The sequence below is a fragment of the Octodon degus genome, unplaced genomic scaffold (genome assembly GCF_000260255.1).
Source record: "Octodon degus isolate 3935 unplaced genomic scaffold, OctDeg1.0 scaffold00151, whole genome shotgun sequence".
NCBI lineage: Eukaryota > Metazoa > Chordata > Mammalia > Rodentia > Octodontidae > Octodon > Octodon degus.
In genome coordinates this window covers 6,567,907-6,578,160 of record NW_004524727.1, presented here as the reverse complement: position 1 = coordinate 6,578,160, position 10,254 = coordinate 6,567,907, and positions in this window count along the sequence as shown.

Below are 10,254 nucleotides of genomic sequence, written 5' to 3'. Positions count from 1 at the left end.
CTTATCCATATTTTAGGTGAAAGGTCTGTTCAGATCTTTGACATTCATATCCTCTTATTCAGTTTTGAGGTACATGTTATAGCTATGAGCCTTTCATTAGGAATCATTGTTTACATCTAGATTCTTTCTAATGTCTCATGCAGTCATAGGCAGGCCTACTGGGAGGCAGTTGGCTTCAGGGGCTTATAGCTGACTCGGTCTTAGGAGGCAGGCATGATCAGCAGAAGTGAGCCACTGGGCCTGTGATCCAGAAGGGTCCATCTCCCTCCTGACTTCTTTCTTTTCATATATATATATATATATATATATATATATATTCATTGTTATAGGGTCTCACTACACAGCTCAGACTCATAGTGCTCCTCCTACTTTCAGCCTCCCCAGCGCTGGGATTGTTGGCGTGTGCCACTACGCCTACACTCTGGCCGGCTCAGCCCACCCTGATGGTGGAGCCAGCATAGCATGGGGTGCTGGGGTCCTAAGCAGGTGCTTTAGTCCACTGAACTATCTCACTGGCCCTCTGACTCCTTTCTTGATTGCTCTGCTTCCTGTCTGCTGTGAGGTGAGCAGCTTCCCTCTTCGCAGGCCTTTCCACCATGGTACCAACCATGCAAGGACTAAAACTTTTAAATTGTGAGCCAAGCCAGACATAGGACACACCTAAACTGCAGCACTAGGGAGGCTGAGGTAAGAGGATCACCAGGAGTGGAAGCCCGGCCTGGGCAGTATAGTGAGTTCAAGGCCAGTCTGAATTACAGCACAAGACAAAATCTCAAAGAACTAAACAAATAAACTTAAAATGTGAGCCAAATAAACCTCTCCTTCCTTAAACTGTATTAGGCAGCTTGTCCTAGCATCACGGAAATGACTGGGACATCAGTTACACGCCTTCCAAACATTTGCTCCTAGTTTACATTGGTTATTTCTTTCCTTTACAGAAGCTTTAGAAAAATAGAGTTTGATCAGGTCCTACTTATCAATTCCTTTTCTGCTATGGATGATACATTTGGCATTACATCTAAGGTCTTATTGTTTGTCTGGTTTTTCTGTTCATTTTGTTTTGCTTTTGCTTTTTGTTTTGGAAGGAAAGGTTTATTTCAACTCACTTCTTAAATTTATTTGTTTAGTTTTTTGAGATGGAATCTTGCGCTGTAATTAAGACTGGCCTCGAGCTCACTTTGTGGCCCAGGCTGGCCTCCAGCTCACAGTGATCTTCCTGCCTTAGCCTCCCGAGTGCTGGGTTACAGAGCTGCACTTCTATGCCCGACTAAGAATTTTTCTCAAATGCAAAGTCAAGCACTTATTCTCTGAGGTTGTCTTCTAAAAGTTTTAACACTTTATATTTTACGCTTGGATTTATAGTCAGTTTGAACTAACAATTGTATATAATGTTGCATACATTTTGAACTTTCTAATTTGTATTTATTGTCTGTATAATAATCTAAAACTCAGATAATATAAATTCTTTAGCGTTATTCTTTCTCAAATTAGTTTTGACAACTTTAAATCCTTTCTGTTCCCATATAAATATTACCATTAACCAGTCAGTTCTTCCAGTACAACCTTGTTGTGATAGACTTTTATTGAGATTACTTAATACCCATACACACACGCACACACAGACGCACACACTCATACACATATACACACACATCAGTTACAAAGAACTGACATTCTAACAGTCAGCTAAAATGACTGACTCCTGATTCAGAAATGTAGTAAATCTCCTCTTGTTTAGCTTTTCTTTATTTTTATAACAGTTTGACAGAAATGGTCTGTGACATTGCCTAATGATTACCTCACATTTTTTAAATCTGAATTTCTTTTTGTTTGCCTTAACCTATACACTGAAACCATCTGCATGGCAGAAGAGAAGAGAGAAGCCTTGTCATCTAGTTCCCAGCTGTGAGGAGCAGCTTCCCACTGCTAAAAGTGGCTTCACTGCAGATTCTATGGCAGTGCCATGATGTGTATGTCAGGTTGAGAAATCTCTCTTGTACTGTGCTGAAATTTTGCTTGTTTGTTTTTGTTTTTTTGGTCTTGCTATGTAGCCCAGGCTGGCCATAGACTCATGGCAATCCTCCTGCCTCAGCCTCCTGAGTGCTGGGATTATAGACATTGCCACTTCCCTCTGCTGTCTCTTCTCTCTGCCTCCTGCATCCCCAGATCCTCTATTCATTGGCTGAGTTTCATTCTGTGTAACTGGCACATGAAGACAAGTGAATGACCTGTGAGCATTAAAGCTAGATAACTCAGAATTAATTTAGGTGCATTAGATTCATTCTGAAATCAGTTGTGGTAATGCTTTCCTGAAAATGCGTGATATTTTTCCCATTATTATAAATAACACTGAATAGCAACTTCTTACCTAGAAATGACCACCCTATAAAAATTATATTTTTAATCTATGATGAAAAGAGAGAATTTGATGGCTTCCCTTTAATTGACAGCCTTGTAAATTTTTCCTCTGTTTTATACACTATTCTACTTCTCCAGAGATTTTAGACAGTCCCATCATAAGATAAAGCCAGCACAAAATGAACCGTGGCCAGCAGAGAACACGCCGCTAGAAAAGCAGAAAGGGGCCTAAGCAGAGCACACAAAGAACATCTAAAAGTATTTAAGACAGATGATGGATTAACACAGCTACTGGTAATTGGGGATCTTATGTAACATAAGATGTTACATATGGTAGGAATTATGGATATGAAATGTCTCACTTTGACAGACTTTGCCAGTGTTTTTAATAAATTTCTCATTCTAGCCTCGGAGTTGAGCTGCTGGAGAAGCAGTGATACGTGGTGTGTTGACCCAGACGCCCTGTTGCCAACACAGTCCTGAGCTATGAGATGGCGAGGGGCTGCTCATGGGACTACAGTTCTCTTTGCGCACTTGCAAGGGGCTGTCAAAAGAGCACCTCTGAATCCTTGTGGTGGCAAGTGGTGACAGTTGACTCGGTACAGGCAGGAAGCGTCCAGCAGAAAAGTCTTTCCTGCTTCCTCCTGAGCAAGGCTAGTTGGGCAGCTACTGACTCACTTACCCTAGACCATGTGTTGGCAACCAAGAGCATGTTAGGAACATCAGAGAACTCACATGTGGCTGGGGAGGGTATAAAAGTATGAATCAGTCTTACAAGTATCATGACAGAAATGAACACAAAGTCGCATAGCAGAAATGGTGTTATGATTTATATGTGGATGTCCCCAAGGGCCTCATGCCCCCATAAGCTGGACTTTTGGAAGGGGATTGGATGATGGGGCTTGAAGCAGACTGTTCCTAGGAGGCGGGGTCTGGCTAGAACAGGTGGTCAATATGGATTTGACCCAGAAGAGTTCGCTTCCCTTCTGGGCCCTTCCCATGGTGCTGTCTGATTCCTAGAGACCAGGGCATGGGCAGCACCCTTCTGATTGGTCCCTTCCACCCTGCTATTTTGCCTTAGATTAAAATCTGTGCATACTATGAACCAAAATAAGCCTCTCCACCTTTAAATTATGAATGTTGGGTACATATTTTGTCCCAAGTGATAAGGAAAGTAACTGAGACACTGAAAAGCTAGCATACCCAGGGCAAGGTTGAGGGACAGTCAAGGGATTTGCCCCAGTTATTCCCTGAGGGATAGCAGGTGAGGGGCGGGTGTTCCAGGCTGGGGCAGCAGAAAGTGCAGAAAGGAAGGCATGGCCCTGACAGAGTTCATGTGGCTGGAGGACCCGGTTTTCTTTATTTTTTATTGTTCTTCAGGAATGGAGAAGATAAGAGAACTCAGCAAAAAGATTCCAGATGGTAAGGATAAAGGGTATGAGGGTGGCAGAATATGGCAAGCTGTCCACACAGAAAGGGATGTATACACCTGTGACTCTGCCCCTGACTGTTACAGCTGCTGAGTTGGATGACTTGGGAAATAGGGCTCAAGGAGAAGGTTCCAGTAACTGATGATGATTGTACAGGGAGGAACCAGAAGCTTTCCTGGCACTTGCTGGGAGCTGGGCTTCCCAGGAACTGAGCACGTGGGCCCATGTGTGTGATCCCCATTTTTTAAGAAATGCTGTTTCGTGCAGAAGAGTGGGGTACTGGTAGATTCTCACCTGATCAAACCCAGACTCTGGAATTCTCAACAGCAAACCTGGCATTTGGACTGTCATGTTTGTCTCTGCATTGTCCAATTTTAGCAAGGAACTGAAGGATCTTCTCAACCAGAGTCCTCCCTCCGTGTCTGATCAGTCTGTCTTCTACACGGCTCCTTTCCCTTCCTGCTGCCCAGGACCTAGCTGGCTCCGTGCAGCCATTGCCCGCCCGTCACCAGGCTTCCCCTCAGTCATTCTCCACAGCTGCTCCTCACTCTACCCCTGACCCTAAACTCCCATGTGCCAGACTTTCTTTTTTTTAACCTCAAATAGAATTAGTCCACTTTTTCTTTGAAAAAATGAATTCCTTCTCCCTCTCTGTTAATGCTTTCGTTTTCCTCACATGCTCATTAACACATCTGCAGTGCGTGACGATGGATCTTGTGGTGAGGAGTTTGTGCCAGCACACCTTCATTCTTTTCCGCTCTCCCACCCCTCCCTGCTCCTCCACACAGCCAAAAATATTGTAACAGTGGAGGCACTAAAACAGTCGAGCAAGACATTTGGTGAATTCAAAACAGGTATAATTAAAGAGATAATGCTCCTAATAAAATGATCAGTGAGTCTAAAGAAAACAGTAAGGAAGAAAAACCAGGCTAGGGAGATAGCTTGGCAGTCTAAGTACCTGCCTAGCAAGCACAAGGCCCCGGGTTCGATCCCTGGTACCACATGCATGCTGGCCCCGGAGCCCCAGGTGCACCTGTAATCCCAGCACCAGGGAGGATGTAAAAGGAGGATCACTGTGAGTCCAACTTGCATGGAAACCCTGTACCAAATAAATAATGAAAGATTTTTTAATTAAAAAAAAACTAGAAAAGCTGAATAAAGACATGAATGCTCCACAAACAAAAGAACTTGATCCATACAATGTTCCAAGCAGAAATCCAGGAGACTAATCATTATTGAGCTAGGTATGGTGGAGCACATCTGTAATTCCAGCACTCAGGAGGCTGAGGCAGAAGGATCACCATGAGTTCGAGGGTGGCCTGGACTACATAGTGAGATTCTGTCTCAAGAAGAAAAAAGGAGGCCTGGAAGGTGGCTCAGTAGAATAAGCACTTCCCTAACAAGCACAAGGGTCTGAGTTCAATCCCCAGTTCCACAAAAAAAAGAAAAAGAAAAAAAAGCTAAAAGCTCTATTGATAGTATGGGCAGCAGAAGAGACAAGGTGAGCTCAAGTGTCAGATCTTGCAAACAGGGCTATAGCTGGTGAGGGACGAATGAGAGACATCGCCTATGCGGAAAGCCCCAGCTCTCTCCCTGTGCAGAGCCCTCTGCCAGGGCCCTCACACTGGCCACAGTACTGCTGCATTGCGCAGTGAGGTCTGCTCACCATCTTCAACAAGCACTAATGAGTTTGTCTTTTACAGCATAAAATACTGCCTGAGTTTCCCAAGTTGCCAGAGCTGGAAGTGGCAGTCCTGGGACTCTGACAGAGGCAGCAGCTCCCAGCTTGCGCTCTCTCTCACTGTGCCAGCGACATGCCTGTCGTGGGACCATGTTGCTCTGCACAGCAGTGCCTGGCAGGAGGTTATAGCACAGTGTCCACCTCACAGCGCAGCAAATGGAAACACAGAGAGGTTGGATGCGGTTCCCAAAGGAGCACAGTTACTAACGAACTTGAAGCCGATGTCCCTTTGCAGAACCAACGCTTGGATCACTCCGCCATGCGCTCAGTAAAGAAGCCGCTGCTGTAATTACTGCTTCTGACCTCCCTCACGTCTGGCCTCCATGGAAGCCAGAGACTGGAGGATTGAGAACAGATGAAAATAAGCCCACTGTGATCAGAGTCTCTGTTCTCTTTGATGCGACTGGACTTGGCCATGTCTTTGACGAGACATTTCCTTGCTAGGATCTGAGTTTTTAAAGGAAGAGCCCCTGTATTGTTTATATTTCCAGATACATAGGACATGTGGCATTTTAATTAATGCCCCCAAGACTGGCATTGGCCCAGTGAGGTCAGAGAGTCTTTGAACAAGGAAAGGAAGTGTGTCGGCCTGCTAAGGTGTTGCAGGGTGGACCTCTTCCTCAACAAGACCAGTCCCGTCCTCAGTGGTGGCAGCTATTAGAATTTAAGGCAGGTGAAATGAAATTTAAATTTAGCTTGCCAGCCACACTAGTGGCATCTCAAATGCGAGTAGTTATACGAGCAGCAGCCCAAGTAGCTGTCAGACACTGATTCCCGCTGTGGAGGCCTGCATGTCCCCAGGCTTAAAATGCCTGTGTCAGAGCCCTGATCTACAAAGCACGGTCTAGGTCCTATGCTTGGCCCACTAGTCAGAATTTCTTTCAGGAAGCAAAACAATCTGCATTTTTATTATTCATTGATCTGAATTATTTTAGAAAATACTGGCATAGACCTTTGATGTTCAACCTTTTTATCTAAAAACACCTTTATTCAAACAAAATTTTACCTAGAATCCCAGTGGTTGAAACAAAAAAATTAGAACTGGGTGAAACAGTGGGATGACAGGGTTTAGGGCCCAGTTCGCCATCCCATCACATAAAGAGAAAGGATCCTGAAGTCCACGTTGTGGCAAGGACCATGCCAAGGTGTGGCTTCGGAGTCCCCTCCAAGGACAGAATGATCCAGCCCCTGGAAATGGACTGTGAGCACTGTCTCCTGTGAGCTCAGGGTTGACCAACGAGCGTGGAAACACTGGTCAGGTGTTTTGTTGTTTGTGTGGTGCTAGTGATTGAATCCAATGCCTTTGCATGGAGCTACATACCCACCCCTTTTTAAACATTTACCTTAGACTGCACAGTGCTGGCATTACAGGCATGTGCCAGTACACCCAGCTACCTCGGTCAGGTTTGGATAGAGATATCTGAACAACTAATAGTATCAAGGTTTAAATGTTGACATGTCTCACTGTAAGCCAGGCCCTGTGTCGATCACCACAGAGCTGTTGGAAAGCAAAGGGTGAAGCCACGCTGCTCCTCTCCAGGCTTCCAGCTCTGAACACGTCTCCTCACACATCCCCTGCTGGACGGGCCAGCTGACCTGCTGGTGAATGAGTCAGACTGTCTCTTGGGGTTAAAAATACAGAAAGTATAGGAAAGAGACAGCTCTATGAAGGGCGAGGAGAAAGGCGTGGAGGGATAGGAAGATTGGATCAAGGAAAGATCTGAGTTTAGGTAGTATGCACAACTACGGCTATTAGAATTAGCAACTGACTGCCACCAAGTACAGTCATGCATTGATTAATTAAAGTCATGCATATTCTGAGAAATGCACCTTTCGGGGATTTCAACATAAGAACCTCACAGACTGCACACACAAGCTGGTTGTGATGGTGGCCATCTGTCGTCCATGCACTATGGGAGGCTGATGCAGGGGAATCACCAGTTCTAGCCCAGGTTGGGAAAAGTAGCAACTGACAGAGGCCTGCCTCAACACAAAACAGAAAAAGGGCTGGGGAAGTAGCTCAGTGTGAAGGACCCAGGTTCAACCCCCAGTACGGTAAACAATAAGTAAGTAATGCACTCATACAAGGCCAAGTAAGGTCGTGATGGCCACCACACACTCAGACGCGCAGCTTGTCATCCATGTCCTGGCCACTGGAGCTGCCTAATAGCACACAGCCTAGGAGTGCGCAGGGCTGGACCGCGACGGTGAGCAAGGCTCCTCCATCAAATGCATCTAGACACGTTGTCTAATAACGTAACACACACCCAGGATCACAGTAGGGCCTCGTATGTGCATGCCACAGACTGCCACTGTGAATGAGCAGCCTTGCTGACCTTCCTTTGCAGCCTGCGAGAAATGACAGCCTCACAGCAGTGGGGCACAAAGCAGCAAGTCCTCCTCTCTTTTGCACCTCGAGCTTTGGTGACACATGACTGTGAGCAGCAACCAGAGTGTTCACACAGAGGTGTCCGATGCAGCCTTGGGGCTGCTGCTGTGGTGCTGCTGGGGTGGACAGAACACGAGCACTGCTGGGCACAGAACTGACGCCCTCTGGGCCTGCCACGCTGTGCGCGGGAGTGGCTGGCCACCAAAGCCTGCAGCCATGTGTGACCTATGAAATGGGGAGGGGGACATTGAATGAATGAGCAGAGCAAAGGCACAATTTTATTCCAGTCATTTTCAGTTGGGGCGTTTAATCCACAAACTACTGGGCATACAGTATTTACTTAGTCTATCAGAGTGACACTTTTCCTCATTAAATCAAGAAATCTTAATTAACTAATGAAAACCTTCATCATTTTATGTTCGCATTAAGGTAGACCATTTTGATGACAACTTTTATAGCTATAATTAAGTACTTCTGATAGATTTAGAAAACTTGCAAATAATAAGGGATATTTCATCTTTGTTTTATCATCCATGACATATCCAATCTAGCCTTCTGGCAAGTGTCCAAGCTTTTTTTTTTATTTCAATACTTTCTTTTTTAAAAAGAGAATAAAAAATAGAAAAAAAAAAAAAAAACCAAAAACAAAAACAAAAAAACTACACACACACGCATTAGAAACAGTACAGAATTTCACTAAACAAATGATAGAAATTCAACAATGGTCGTTAAATAGCATATTGTTGTCTTCAAGTTAGCTGTTCATATTACCATATAAAAGCATGTGATTTGGTAACAAAAAAAAATTAAAAAGAAGAGAAAGCAAGTTGCTATTAACTGCTCCAGAATAGGATTCTAAACTCTATGGAATTCAGAAATAGACCCATAAAGAAGTGCATATTTCCCTGCTCTCTATGTGGGGTGACACCGTCCCATGTGGCCACCACCCATGTGTGTCCTAGCTCAATCTGCTCCACTCCGTGTGGTGGCTTGGTGCATGTCCTGTGGCAGAAGAGACCTGTGGTGGTGTTACTAGACAGGATCATTCTGCTCACCCTCATGGTGGGAAGACTATTCCTTTAAAGGGACATTGATTAAATAATGTTTTATTTTGTTTTTCTGTATTTTAGGGAAGGGCCTACAGGATGTTCAGGGTCTCACTACTACATCGGACTCGTAGTGACTCTCTTGTTTACAGCCTCCCTAGTGCTGGGATTACAGGCTCACACCACCACGCCCAGTCTCATTTGCCATCTCACCGTGCCCTGGGGATGAGGCCAGCATGACAGGCCTGGGAATCAAATTCCTGGCCCCTGTGCCTGCTTGCAGATGCTTTAATCCACTGAGCTATTTGGCCAGCCCTTAAATGAGATTGATCATTGATACGGTTTTTTGTTATTGGTGGTAGGGGGTATTGTTGTTGTTTTGTTTTTGTTTTGTTGTTGTTGTTGTTGTTGTTGTTGCTGTTTTGAGTTTTTTTGCAGTACCAGGGATTAAACTCAGGAGCCTGTGCTTGCCAGGCAGGCGCTGATTTTACTGAGCTATCTCCCCAGCCCCCAATCATCAATACGTTTGTAATCTGCCAAAATATGTCTTGTTTTTACCCTGAAGCTTTTGATTATGAATCTGCCTTTGGATCCATTCATTCACTCATCAACCAAATGTTCAGATTCTCTCTGCACTTATTCATTCATCAATCAAACATTCACTTACTCTCTCTACTCATTCCTTCATCCAATCAAATGTTCACACACTCCCTGCTTTCATTTATCCATCCAATCAAATATTCACTTACTGTCTGTACTCATTCACTCATCAAATCAAATGTTTCTCTACTCTCTGTCACATTCAAAGCACTAGAATGGATATAAATTAGAACCAAAGCCAAAGTTACCTTCTGCACCCAGAGATCTGGGATCAGTGACTGGGCCCGCTGTGTATTTCTCTTCCGCTCCCTGTGGCTTCTGTCCCTTTCTCACATGATCTGCAGTCCAGCTCCATCTTATCCTAGTCCTTTCTTACACTGTGTGATGGTGACCTAGCTGCTGCTACCCCTGGATAGCTGGCTGCTTTCTGATGTCTTCAAAACTGCATGCCTCTGTGTGAAATTCCCTGCTCTATTAGTGACACAAGTCAAACCCTCCAAGGCAATTATTAAGAGTGTGTCTCCTGGGCCAGGCAGATAGCTCAGCAGACTAAAGCTCCTGCTTAGACAGAGTGCAGCAGTCAGGGTTCAATCCCCAACCTTCTGTGTCAGCCTCACCCCCAGGGCATGCTGAGATGGTGATTGAGACTGGGTGTGGCAGTGCAAGCCTGTAATCCCAGTGTGTGGGAGG